This window comes from Triticum dicoccoides, chromosome 6B (assembly GCF_002162155.2).
Source record: "Triticum dicoccoides isolate Atlit2015 ecotype Zavitan chromosome 6B, WEW_v2.0, whole genome shotgun sequence".
Taxonomy (NCBI): domain Eukaryota; kingdom Viridiplantae; phylum Streptophyta; class Magnoliopsida; order Poales; family Poaceae; genus Triticum; species Triticum dicoccoides.
This window is the reverse complement of record NC_041391.1, coordinates 124,096,506-124,111,087: the sequence shown is the minus strand read 5'-3', so window position 1 is coordinate 124,111,087 and position 14,582 is coordinate 124,096,506.

Sequence of the window (14,582 nt, the reverse complement as noted above, 5' to 3'; positions counted from 1 at the left end):
GTCAAGGTAACGGAGTACCTCAACTCACTGATTAGTGTGGTTAATCTGGCCCATGGGAACAGTGAAACGGGAAGAAAGGATTTGCAAATGCATCAGACTACTTAGAAACCTGGGATGACTCGGACAGCATAACGGCTGTAAATGCTCAGAAAAGATTTGAGACATTCACAAAAATGGTGGCATAACCACTCAGAAGCAGAATATCAAGGTTTCGAGATCAACAATTAACATACGGAAGTAGTAGGAACTGAACTGAGACTTAAATCCAACAATCTTATAAGTCCACTGATTAGTAACACGTGATCCTAATAGAAAGAAGAGATAGCCTAGTTCTTAATCCCCGTAGAAGAGAAGATGATGACTCAGATCAGAAGGCCATGAGGTATAAGGAGTAAAAAGAGCCTTACGTTCCATCCCACAATCAATTCCCCTACATATAACTAAAGAATTTCTAGACTCAACATCGACCAGTTTGGCTTGGTAATCCTACAGGCAGTCAAGCTCTGATACCAACGCTGTCAGGACCCCGACTCAATGCCACATCGATCTAGCATGTAACACCTCATATCACTTTGCGGCCTCACGCACGGTATTCCCACGGGTGTCGCCCTACCTTTACCCGGGACCGTTTGCGCCTTTTGGCACACGTATATGACAGTGTCACTAGCATCTATATGATAAGGAGCCCGGGCTGACATGGCTAGTCGTAAACCCAAAGTGGCACAAACTTACAGGGACAGGCATCCATGACCCAGCATCGAACGTGTCGGTCATCAGCGAGTGAATCCAGGCTGTAGCACTGGGCTAGCACGACTCCGGTGAACCGGGCTGTAGCGGGCTAATAGGACTCCGGTATTCATCGCGTGACATTTCGAAGAAGGACACATGCCGGCCAGCCTAAGTGTTCCGGAGCAGTAGCAAGCTACCATTGGAAACACTTGGAGACATTTCCCGGTAAGAGAGGCTACTAAGGATAAACAACTAGATAGTCAGATCCCACACATACCAAGCATTTCAATAACATACACACAATATGCTCGATATGTGCAAACACAACATGGCATCACAACATGACTCTATGACTCAAGTATTTATTCATTAGGCTCCGAGGAGCGAGATATTACAAACATAGGTCTCATGACCCAACATTCAGAGCATACAAGTCAAAGCACAAGCGGAAGCTATCATGTCTGAGTACAGACAACTATAAATGAAAAAGGCTGAGAAGCCCGACTATCTACCAGATACTACCGAGGGCACAAGATCATAGCTGAGGTAACAAGCTAAACGTCGAAGTCCAAGCGGAACTACTAGTGAGACTGAAGTCTCTCTACAAAAACATAAAATAGGCAAACGTGAGTACAAATGTACCCAGCAAGACTTACATCAGAACTAACTACATATGCATCATTATCAACAAAGGGGTGGTGGGGTTTAACTGCAGCAAGCCAGCTTTGACTCGGTGGCTATCCTAAACTACGACTGCAACCGACTCTTTTGAGGTGACGCACACGAGTCCACATATTCACCATATCAATACACCACTATGGATCCGCTCCCGTCTCCCTACGAGAACGCCATCCATAGCACTCACGCTTATCTTGTGTATTTTAGAGTATCCACTTTCACTTGTCTATGAACTGATATAAGCAATCCAGAAGTCCTTTTCCGCGGACACGGCTATTCGAATAGATTAGGTTAACCCTGCAGGGGTGTACTTCTTCATACACGCTCTCACCACTTACCGTCGTTTACACGACATGTACTCGGCAACCTTCAAGCGGAAGCCCAACGTGGGTGTCGGCCACGACCTACCTAATCACCTAAGTCTCTAGTTCAGGTTTATCGCCTATTCGGGTTCCATCCATGAGGAGATCCTGCCGGAGTTTCGCTCACAGCCCCAAACAATGTGAACAGGGTTCCCGAGACACCAAACGGGCGCCCGGTACACCGTGCTACGTGCCTACCGCATCACAGCCCACCCCTACGGTCAGCGCTGCCCACGGCCTCCAGCATACTACAAACACCAGAAACTACTTGCAACTCCTGGACAGAGGACAAGGGTGATCAAGAAGCCGAGAGGGTCCATTGGTTTCGGGCCCAATGCGTGGTAGTAGCTGAATCATGGATCACAAACACAGAACTCAGTTCCTGAGGACGGCTGCAATGAGACAACCCACCATGTACTCCTACATGGCCTCTCACCGCTACCTTTACCAAAACGTGTTCACACACTTAGCTCACACACAGTAGGACATGTTCACACGCCTCTGATTCATCCCCAATGAATCAGACCTGACTCAACTCTAAGCAGTAGCTGGCATGACAAACAAGCAAGAATGAGTAGGCACATCAGGGCTCAAACAACTCCTACCCATGCTAGTGGGTTTCATCTATTTACTGTGGAATGACAGGTCATGCAAAGGATAAAGGGGTTCAGCTACCGCAGCAAGTAACAGATGAATCGTTGTTGTCCTAATGCAGTAAAAGAGAGCAGGAGCGAGAGAGTGGGATTGTATCGGAATGAACAAGGGGGTTTTGCTTGCCTGGCACTTCTGAAGATAACATTGAGTCTTCATCAGTGTCAACGATCACAACGTCGGAACATCGTCTACCGGGAGGGAACAGATACCGGCAACAAAGAAGAACACAATCAATGCAATGCACAAAATGATGCATGCTATGACATGGCAATATGAATGTGTTTTGAGCTAATGCAACTAGCAACAGATTAAATGAAGTTGGTTTGAATACAAGATTCAAATTCAAACTCCATATGTGATTATTCAAATGCCATTTAATTGATTTGTGCTATACAGCAGCTATAAGTTGTTCTAACATGCATAAAAATGGTACAGATGGATTCCTTGAATTTTTCTGATAATTTTTCATATATAAATTATTTAATTTGGAGTTACGGTTGAATTACTATGAATTTTTGAAGTTTTGAACATTTTCTGGAATTTCCTGAATATTTAGAATTAAAATAATTCCAGAAAATGATTTAACTGCGTCAGCCTGACGCCAGCATGACGTCAGCGAGTCAACGGTCAGGTCCAGGTCAAACCTGACATGCGGGGTCCACACGTCAGTGACACAGGAACTAATCCCGGTCAAACCCAGCGCTGACTGGGGTTTGACCAGGGGTGGAGCCTACTGTCAGTGGCTATAGGTGGTTTAGTTAGTTGGATTAGCTCCTAATGACGGAGCCACGTCAGCTCCCGCCGGAGTTTCGCCGGCGACGACCATGGCCGACGACGGAGATGCAACGTGTGCTCGCTACGGAGCACCATTCGACGCGTGGTTTGCTCCTACGGGTAGCTGAAGATGCGCCGCATCCAACTGGGCGAGCGGCAGCGGCTGTGGTGGCCGGAGCTCGCCGGAAACAAGCTCGCGGCGGCACCGGAGTTCGGGCGCCGATCGATTCGACGCTATGGTGCGCTACGGGAGAAACTGGTGGGTGCTGCGGGCTCCTGAGGTTGCGGTGAGCACGACGGTGGGCTCGGGAGCGAGCTGCGGTGGCTGTGGCCATGGCCACGCCATGGCCGGCGGCGAGAAGCTCTCGGCCGCGGTGGTAACGGCGGCTACGGAGGGAAATAGAGCACGGGGAGAGAGGGGTTCGACAGAGGAGCTCACGGCGAGGTCGACGAGTAGCTCGGTGGGCTCGGGGAGGTGGCGGAGATGGCGAATCGACGAGCGGCATCCGGCGGCCGTGTGTGAAGAAGACGGCTCGATGACGGCGATGCAGGGCGTCCGAGGTCGCTTGACTCGTCGGAGAGGATGAGGGCAAGGTAGCCGAGCTACTGGGCACGCCGAGGGTCGAGGGGGAGGCTCTGGGTGCGGCAACGGCGAGCGGCGGCGATGAGCTCCGCTCGGGCTGCGCGAGAGAGAGAGAGAGCAGAGTAGGGGGAAGGGGTCGAGAGAGAGTGCGAGGGGGTTCCAGGGGGTGGCGTGGAGCTGCGGGAGACGTCCAGGAGAGGAGGAGGCGGCCGGGCAGGGAGGAGGTGGCCGGGGCACGTGGCCGCGCGCGCCACCGAGCAGCTTCGGGGCGAGGGGGAGGAAGACGACAGGGGGAGAAGCGGCGGTGGGCTGGGCCGGCTGGAGGAGCTGGGCCAGGTGGGCTGAGGTGAGCGCCAGGTAGTCCTCTGCTCTTTCTATTTTTGTTTTTATTTATCTATTTTGTTCTGTGTTGTTTTAGTTTAGTAATATACTAAACCATTTTATAAAATCCTGAAAATAGTTATGTGGCTAGAACTAAAATATACCAAACCACATAAAATGTTCTAGTAATTATTGGACATATATTATTTATATATCAAATATATATCCAATGCAAATAGCTGTTTATTTAATTCAATGGCCCAAAATAATTAACTCTAAGATACCAAAAATATTGTTTTGAGTTTTACCTCTTTGCAATATTTTCAGAGACTAAGAGGAACATTTTCTTGGACTTCTTTGAGGAGATTTTAATGTTGATCATTTTTAGAAGGTTTCTGAGGCTTTGAAAATTCCTCAATTCAAATTTCATTTTAATTAAAACATGATGCTCACATGAGGTCTAGCCTAGTGCATAACAGGACCAGGGATGTGACACGAAGACGATCCTCCCTTTCCCAAGTTGCTTCATCCTCAGAATGGTGCGACCATTGAACTTTGAGAAACTTGATATTATGACGTCGAGTGGTACGCTCGGCCTGATCGAGGATACGAATGGGGTACTCTCGATATGTAATATTATCTTGGAGATCGAGCGTTTCGTAGTCCACTCCACGGATAGGATACGAGAAGCAACGCCTGAGTTGAGAAACGTGGAAGACATCGTGGACTCTGGAGAGGTGCGGAGGTAGTTCCAACTGGTAGGCAACTTCTCCTCGTTTAGCGAGAATGCAAAAAGGTCCAATGTAACGAGGAGCCAATTTGCCTTTGATACCGAAACGATGGGTTCCCTTCAAAGGGTTAACCCGAAGGTAAGCCTTCTCGTCAACCTCGAAAGTCATAGCCTTATGTTTTCGGTCATATTGACTCTTTTGACGAGATTGGGCTGTTTTCAACTTTTCATGAACGATGCGAACTTGCTCTTCTGCTTCATGAATCATATCCGGGCCAAAGAATTGTCTTTCCCCGGTCTCTGGCCAGTTAAGGGGTGTTCTACACCGTCGTCCATAGAGAACTTCAAAAGGGGCTTTACCCAAGCTAGATTGATAGCTGTTGTTGTAAGCAAATTCGGCAAATGGAAGGCATTTCTCCCAATCCATTCCGAATGAGATAACAGAGGCTCGAAGCATGTCTTCTAGGATCTGGTTGACGCGTTCTACTTGACCACTCGATTGAGGGTGAAAAGCAGTGCTAAAGGAAAGGCGGGTTCCCATAGCGTTTTGGAAACTTTCCCAAAATCGAGAGGTGAAAAGACTTCCTCGATCCGAGTTAATTTCCAAAGGAACACCATGGAGAGACACTATTCGGGAGATGTATATGTCTGCCAGCTAACTAGCAGTTATACTCTCATGAACAGGTAAGAAATGGGTCACTTTGGAAAGACGATCGACAACGACAAAGATAGCATTATTCCCTCTCTTGGTCCTGGGAAAACCGGTAATGAAATCCATACCAATTTTATCCCATTTCCATTCAGGAATAGCTAGGGGCTGAAGGGTGCCAGCAGGCCGTTGACGCTCTGCTTTTACACGATGATAGATGTCGCAATTAGCAATATACTGAGCAATTTATCTCTTCATCCTAGTCCACCAGAACCTCTGGCGTAGGTCCTGATACATCTTGGTACTACCCGGATGAATGGTGAGAGGGGATTCATGAGCCTCCTTAAGGATCAACTGTCGTAGATGCTGGTTCTTGGGAACCACTAAACGGTTCCCAAAGTACACAACACCATGATCATTTGTGGAGAAACAACTAGCATCTCCGCTAGCAATGTTCTCCTTGATCTTAGCTATTCCCTTATCTCGCTTCTGGGCAGCGATGATTTGATCCGTAAGAGTAGGTTTCGCCACCAAGGTGGAAAGAAATCCTTGAGGAACAATGTGAAGGTTAAGCTTCCGAAATTCCTCATGGAGAAGCGGTTGACTTTGTTGTAACATCAGGTTGTTACAATAAGATTTACGACTTAGTGCATCAGCCATGACGTTGGCTTTCCCTGGGGTGTAAGTTATTCCTAAGTCGAAATCTGTGATCAACTCGACCCAACGTCTTTGCCTGAGATTCAAATCCGGTTGGGTGAAGATGTACTTCAGACTTTGGTGATCAGTGAATATTTCGCAACGATTACCGAGGAGGTAATGTCGCCAGGTTTTAAGTGCATAGACTACAGCTGCAAGCTCTAGATCATGAGTAGGATAATTCTCCTCATGTGGGGGCAATTGCCGTGAGGCATAAGCAATTACATGCCGATCTTGCATGAGAATACAACCTAGTCCTTGTCGCGAAGCGTCACAGTAGATAACAAAGTCCTTAGAGAAGTCTGGTTGTACCAGAACGGGAGCAGAAGTCAGGCGTCTTTTCAGTTCCTGAAAGTTGTGCTCACATTGTGGAGTCCATTCAAACTTTTTATCCTTCTTAAGGAGTTCGGTTAGAGGTTTAGCAACTTTGGAGAAGTTCTCGACAAAGCGACGACAATAGCTCGCTAGGCCAAGGAAACTCCGAACTTGCTTGACCGATTCAGGTGGAGTCCAATTAAGGACGGCTTGAACTCGCTCAGGGTTAACAGCAATACCTTTACCAGATATTACATGACCCAGATAGGTCACTTCTGACAACCAAAATTCACATTTGGAAAACTTGGCATAAAGGCGGTGCTCTCGAAGTTTCTTCAACACTAGCCTTAGATGTTCGGCATGTTCTTCCTCGTTCTTGGAGTAGATGAGTATATCATCTAGGTAAACCACGACGAATTTATCCAAATACTCCATGAAGATTGAGTTCATTAACCGAGAAAAGGTGGCTGGAGCGTTGGTTAAACCGAAAGACATGACGGTGTACTCGTATTGGCCATAACAAGTAACAAAGGCCGTTTTAGGAATGTCCCCGTTTCTGATTTTGATTTGATGGTAGCCCAACCTCAAATCCATCTTGGAGAAGACTGAGGATCCAGCGAGCTGATCATACAGGTCGTTGATCCTAGGAAGCGGATATTTGTTCTTGATTGTGACCAAATTGACAGGTCGATAATCTACAACCATCCGGTCCGTACCATCCTTCTTCTTGACGAAGAGGACGGGGCAAGCCCACGGAGATGAACTAGGTCGGATGAAACCCTTTTTCAAGGACTCATCGAGTTGTTTCTTAAGCTCGGCTAGTTCTAGTGGTGCCATCTTATAGGGTCTTCTAGCAATCGGAACGGTTCCTGGAATGAGGTCTATTACGAACTCAACATCCCTGTCAGGTGGAACACCTGGCAATTCCTCTGGGAAGACATCCGGAAAGTCACGGACTACCAGAACGTCCTCAAGGTCTGGCAAAGGGCTGGCGTTAAGAGAATATAATTGTCGCTTGGCTAATCGGGTCAAGACATTGACTATCTTCCCCGAAGGATGAGTGAGTTGAACAGTCCTAGAGAAGCAATCAATTTTGGCATGATGAGCTGACATCCAGTCCATAATCAAAATGATATTAATATGTGAAAATTTGAGAGCTATCAAAGATGCAAGGAAAACAAGTTTGTCGACTTGGATTTCATTTCGATAACTTACCCTGGAGGTCTGCCATCTAGAACCGGGAGTAGAAATTTCCATAGTGGATGGCATGTTACAGAATGCGGTGTTATGCAAACGAGCATAGTTCTCAGATATAAATGAATGAGAGGCTCCTGTATCGAAAAGAACAGATGCCGGGTGGCAATTAACAAGGAGCGTACCGAGAACGACGTTGGGATCCTCTTGAGCTTCTTCGGCAGAGATACAGTTGACATGGCCACGTGTAGCGGTGGCCGGCTTGGCGTGGAACACTTTCCCTGTCGGTTTGCCACGGCCAACAGCTTTAGCAGACTGGTTGGGGTTGGTCTGGGGACACTCACGCATATAGTGACCAGATTCCCCACACTTGAAACAAGTCACAGAACTGGTACGTGGAGGAGCATTGTTGGTTGGACCCCCATAGGGCTTGACTGGTGCAGACTGTTGAACAGGGCGAGGCGCCTGGAAAGATGGCCTCGGTGTGAACCTGGGTGGCAGGGCGGTGTTGGGCACCCACACGCGGCGCTTCTGAGGACCAGCACCGGATGAGGAACCCATGTCACGGCCATGCTTGCGTGTTGCATCATAATCAGTCTGACCAGTTTCAGCACTGATGGCCTTGTTAACAAGTTTCTGAAAAGATGTGCACTCATGCAGACGGAGGTCGCGGCGAAGCTCAGGACTAAGCCCCTTATGGAACCTTTCTTGCTTCTTGGCATCAGTAGAAACTTCCTCAGTTGCATATCGTGCGAGGTTACCGAACTCCCTGCTGTAAGCATCCACAGAGAGTCGGCCCTGAGTGAAACTGCAAAATTCCTCACGTTTACGGTCCATGAGACCCTCCGGAATGTGATGTTCACGGAAAGCCTCGCTGAATTCAGCCCAAGTAGTGACATGGCCCGCTGGGCACATAGCTCCATAATTCTCCCACCATAGACTGGCGGGGCCTTCAAGATGATATGCAGCAAAGGTGACCTTGTCAGCCTCAGCTACTAACGCGGAACGCAGTTTGTGAGAGATACTGCGAAGCCAGTCATCAGCGTCGAGAGGCTCGACGGAGTGGTGGAACGTGGGTGGATGTAAATTGATGAAATCACTGAGTGACACCACGTTAGTCCTCTGATGGCGTGCCATGTTCTGTTCAATACGCTCCAACAAACGGTTGGTCTCCCACTTGTTTCTTTCGGCTTCCATCATAACCTCGGCTAGGGAAGGAGGATGAGGCAGATTTGCATTCCTGACTTCACTGCCTTCGGCCTGCTCTTGAGGAGCAGGGTTAGTGCGCGTGTTGACCATCCTAGGTAAACAAGACAATGATTTAGTCAGGATGATAAAATTCCGACATAGGATACAGAATGTAAGGAATAACTCGGAATGCAAGATGATCATCCGTATGACATGGTAGATACAGAAACTGCTTCTTTATTCCATCATCATACACACCATACAGGGTTTAGTACAAGACCAAACAAGGTACTATTACGGTGAAAAGAGGATTACATCTCATCGGAGGCATTCCAAGCTCCTATACATTATTTTTCTACACCTCCGGAAGGCGATACAACTAGGTCATATCCCACGAGTCACGCAGGACGATAGACGACACAGCTAACACGAACTAGTGATACTACCACTAACTCAGACCGATCCGTAGTAGTCCTCGTAGAAGTCACCTCCATAGCCTGGAAGCTCAACATGATCATCCGGAAATAGACGATCTCGCGGAGCTTGTGGACCATAGGGACTAGGATGAGGTCTTGGACCAACAGACGGTGGCTTGCGGGGACCGCGAGGTGGGGTGATGCCTCCTACATCACGCCAACCCATCACGTCTGGCAGAGCAGATCTCACAGGATAGAGATCGCGCATATCCGAATATCCAGCTTGCACCGCCGGTGCAAACCGAGTCAATGTGGCCCAATGGTCAGCACGGGTATTGAAGAGCTCTAACCTCAAGGCCCGATTTTCATGGTCCTTATCCTCGAGCATCTCAGCAGTAGTGCGGGTCCGTGAATCCTCCTGAGTGGGGTCAGCATAGATAGCCTGGGGATACCCTTGTGCTCTCGGAAGTGATCCTGGCATATACCGGAAGTCAGAGTCCCGAAATAGGCCAGACCTGACTCGCATGATGGTCATCATAGAGTAGGCGGCGTCCTGCACAGCCATCTCAATAGTAACCCCGAGTCCATAGGAGCAGTGAAGGGGCTCGGTGGACCCAGGATAAGATGGAAATATCCTGACAGTGCAGAGATACTGGCTTTGATTAAAGTCTCGGAATTGCTCTTCGACCGTGTACTCAGGATACCAACGTATCCTGCCTCAGTCATTACCCTGACCAACATGGCGGTATGACCGGTTACATCTAGGCATCGAGTCAGGCGAACCACTTGATTGAGGTCGCGAGTGGCCATCTGAAAACACAATCATAATGCAAAGGCATTAGAATTTCTAGCAAAATTTCGGCAGCATAACAGATGTAAATGCTCAAGAAGGATTTTGAGACATTTGACAAAGGATTTCATACACACTCAACATCATCATATCAAAGTTCTGAGTCCATTCTAACAACATAACATGGTAGTAGAACTGAACTAGGCTTGTAACCATCAAACCTATAAGGTACTACTGATTAGTAACACGTGATCCTGATGGAGAGAATAGATCCTAATTCCTTAACCCCCGGTGGAAGAATAGACTGACTCAGATCAGAATGTCATAAGATAAAGGAGTAAAAAGAGCCTTACGTTCCAACCCACAAACAATTCCCCTACATATAACTAAAGAATTTCTAGACTCAACATCGACCAGTTTGGCTTGGAGAACCTACAGGCAGTCCGGCTCTGATGCCAACGCCGTCAGGACCCCGACTCGATGTCACATCAATCTAGCTTGTAACACCCCATATCACTTTGCGGCCTCACGCACGGTATCCCCACGGGTGTCGCCTTACCTTTGCCCGGGACCGTTTGCGCCTTTTGGCTCACGTATATGATAGTGTCGCTAGCATCCATATGATAAGAGCCCGGGCTGACATGACTAGTCGTAAACCCAAAGTGGCACAGTGCTTACAGGGACAGGCATCCATGACCCAGCAACGAACGTGTCGGTCATCAGCAAGTGGGTCCGAGCTGTAGCACTGGGCTAGCAGGACTCCGGTAAACCGGGATGTAGCGGGCTAACAGGACTCCGGTACTCAATGCGTGACATTTCCCCGAAGGGACAGACACAGGAACGAAGAAGGACACATGCCGGCCAGCCTAAGTGTTCCAGAGCAGTAGCAAGCTACCATGGCTCAGTGGTAACACTAGGAGACATTTCCCGGTAAGAGAGGCTACTAAGGATAAACAACTAGGTAGTCAGATCCCACACATACCAAGCATTTCAATCATACACACAATATGCTCGATATGTGCAAACACAACAAGGCATCACAACATGACTCTATGACACAAGTACTTTATTTAAGGCTCAGAGAGCCATACATAACATACACAAAGGTACGGGTCACACGACCCAGCATTCAAGTCATACAGTCATACAAACCAGCAGCGGAAGTAACTTGTCTGAGTACAGACAACTAGTAAAATAAAAGAGGCTTGGAAAGCCTAGCTATACTACGTGGTCCTTCACAAGCTCAGGATCACCACCTGGGCCTTAGCCTACTCATTGATGTCAACGTCTACGTAGAACCCATCAGAAGGGGTTGCAGCGTCTTCTGTAAAAATGTAAATTATAGCAACATGAGTACAAAGGTACTCAGCAAGACTTGTATCAGATTCTACGTACATGCATATTATCAAGAAGGGTTGGTGGAGTTATTGCAGCAAGCCAGCTTTGACTCTTGGCTAGGCTAACCTACGAGACTCCAACTTGAAATGGTTTTGCGCACACGAGTCCACTACTCTCCACTTCAATACACTACCGAGGATCCACCTCCGTCTTCCTACGGAAGAGCCATCCTCGGCACTCACACTTATCTTGAGGCTTTTAGTAGTTTCCATTTACTTGTCTATGAACTGTATAGGCAACCAAGTAGTCCTTTACCGCGGACGCGGCTATTCGAATAGATCATGATAACCCTGCAGGGGTGTACTTCTTCATACATGTTTCCACCACTTAGCGTCTGCACACGACATGTGCTCGACAGACTTCAAGCGAAAGCCGACGTGGGTGTAGACCACGACCTACCTAAACACTTAAGCCTCCAGTCCAGGTTTATCGCCTATCCAGGTTCCATCCGCAGGGAGTCCGGCCGAGGTTTGCCATACGGCCCCGAATGATGTGAACAGGGTTCCCGAGATACCTAACGGGTATTCAGTACACCCGGCCACGTACCTACCGCATCACAGCCCACCCCTACGGTCAGCGCTGTCCACGGCCTCCAGTAGGCTACAAACACCAGAAACTACTTGCAACTCCTGGACAAAGAGCTAGGGTGAATAAGAAGTCGAGCGGGGTCATATTTCAGGGCCCAATGCATGGTAGTAGCTGTATCTTAAATCACACATACAGATCTCAGTGCTTAAGGTCGGCTTCAATGAAACAACCCACCATGTACTCCTACATGGCCTCTCATCGATACCTTTACCAAATCGTGTTCACCACACCACTCTCATTACCGACATAATCATTTCACTCTAGCCATCACCCAGATGAACCAGACCTGACACGACTCTAAGCATAGCAGGCATAGCAAGGTAGGAACAACACATACATATGGCTCAATCAACTCCTACACATGCTAGTGGGTTTCATCTAGTTACTGTGGCAATGATAGGTCATGCAGAGGAAATGGGTTCAACTACCGTAGCACACAGCAGTTTGAAATGCGTTGTCTTAATGCAGTAAAAGAGAGCAGGAGCGAGACCATGGGATTGTATCGATATGATCAAATGGTTGGTTGCTTGCCTGATGGTTCGATGCACTGATACGGTTCTTCGTTAGGGTAATCACGGTACTCCTCGGGGGCAGAACCTGCCGCAAAGAACACCGATACACAACCATCACCAAACAATGTGCAACAATATGATGCATGCATGAAACATAGCAATATGAGTGTGTTGGGCTAATGCAACTAAGACCAGAAGGGTTTGAACCAATTTGAATCAAAGATTCAAATTTCAAACTCAAACATGGCCTTTTAAAGTGCTTTTCCTTGTTCTGCATTAAACATCAGGTTAACTTGTTTAATCATGCATGAAAATAGTATAGATGGATAGATTGGATTTTTCTGATCATTTTTCATATATAATTTGTCTGATTTGGAGTTACAGAATAAAAGTTATGAATTTTTAAAGTTTAAATTATATTCTGGAATTTCCTATATTAGATTAATTCCAGAAAATCAATTATTGCGTCAGCCTGACGTCAGTGTGACGTCAGCAGGTCAACGGAACACGTCCGGGTCAAACCTGACAGTGGGTCCCGCGTGTCAGTGTCATTAGATTAGTTAAAGTTTAATTAAAACTAAACCTGTTTAATTAACAGGGCTGGGCCCCACCTGTCATTGACTCAGGGGAGTCAACCAGGGCCCACCCGTGGTCAAACCCGGGTCGGCTACACCGGCATTTAGCCGCCGGCGAGCCCGACGCGGCGGCGGAAGTGGTTTTGGCCGTTTCGGCCACCAAATGGGTTGCGGAGACCACCGGAGTGGAGCTGAGGACGAGCCGCAGCTCTTGGTGGAGTCCGTTGGGGTCGGGGTAGCCGGAGTTGGCGCCGGCGACGACTTTGGCGGCCACCGGGGTTCGGCCGAAGACGAACTTGACGCTAGAGGGGTCGGTGAGGCTCGGGGAGTGGCTAGCTAGGTGCTAAGTGACACGGTGAGCATGACGGACACCGTGGAGTGGCCGGAGGATGACCGGGAGCACGTCGGCGACGAGCTCCATGGTGGTGGGTGCGGTTGAGCTCCGGGAGGTCGCTACACGGCTCGGGAGCAAGAACGGAAGGGAGGGGAAGATGGCTAAGCTCACAGTGAGTGCGACGAAGCCCTTGGTGTGGCCGGAGATGGACCGGAGCGACGACGGCGTTGAAGGGGATCTCCGGCGACGGCGGGTCGGGCGAGGTCGTTGCGGTGGACTCGGGTGTTGCGAGCGCTCGGGGCTCGGCTTGCTCGATGGAGTGGACTGCGGCAGAGCTCCTCGACACGATGAGAGGACGCACGGGTGGCGGCGAGCACGGCTACGACGAAGGCACGGCAATGGTGGCGTCGGCCATGGCGGGGGAGCGCGAGGGGGAGGAGCTGGAGAGGAGAGGGGGCGTCTGGGGGGTTCGGGGGAGCGAGAGAGGCTGATCCACGACGTCACCGGGCGTGGGGAGCGGCGAGGCGGCGAGCAGGTGCGTGGCGTGCGCAGCGGTCGCCGTCGGGCACCTGCCTGCCTGCCTGGCCGGCAAGCAGCTCGCTGGAGCGGCGCTGGGCTGGGCCGGTAGGTGGGCCGGCTGCTGGGCGCCAGGTAAGTTTTTTCCATTTCTTTCTGTTTTCTGTTTTTTTAATACTTCTGCAACTTTGTTGAATTAAATAAAATACTTAGGCTACTCCTAAAATCACCAAACTACTCCTGGTCCATAGTTGGATTATTTCCAACATGAAACATTTTAGTTTGGAGATATTTGAGCATTTAAATATTTTATATAATTTTAAATGCCGAAATTCAAATATTTATGAATTAATTCAAAAACCCTAAGATGGCCTAGGAAAATGTGCACCACTTTTGGCAGAGGTTCTGAACCAAGACAAAAATGATGGGCATTTTAGAAGGGCATTTCAGGTTCATTGAAAAAGTTTTTAGTAAACCCTAGTTGGTTTCAGAGGGGACTGGGGGTTCTGTCATCCCCATTTCAGGTTTCTGGTGAAAGAATAAACATGATGCAACACTCTAATGCATGACTAGCTAGGGT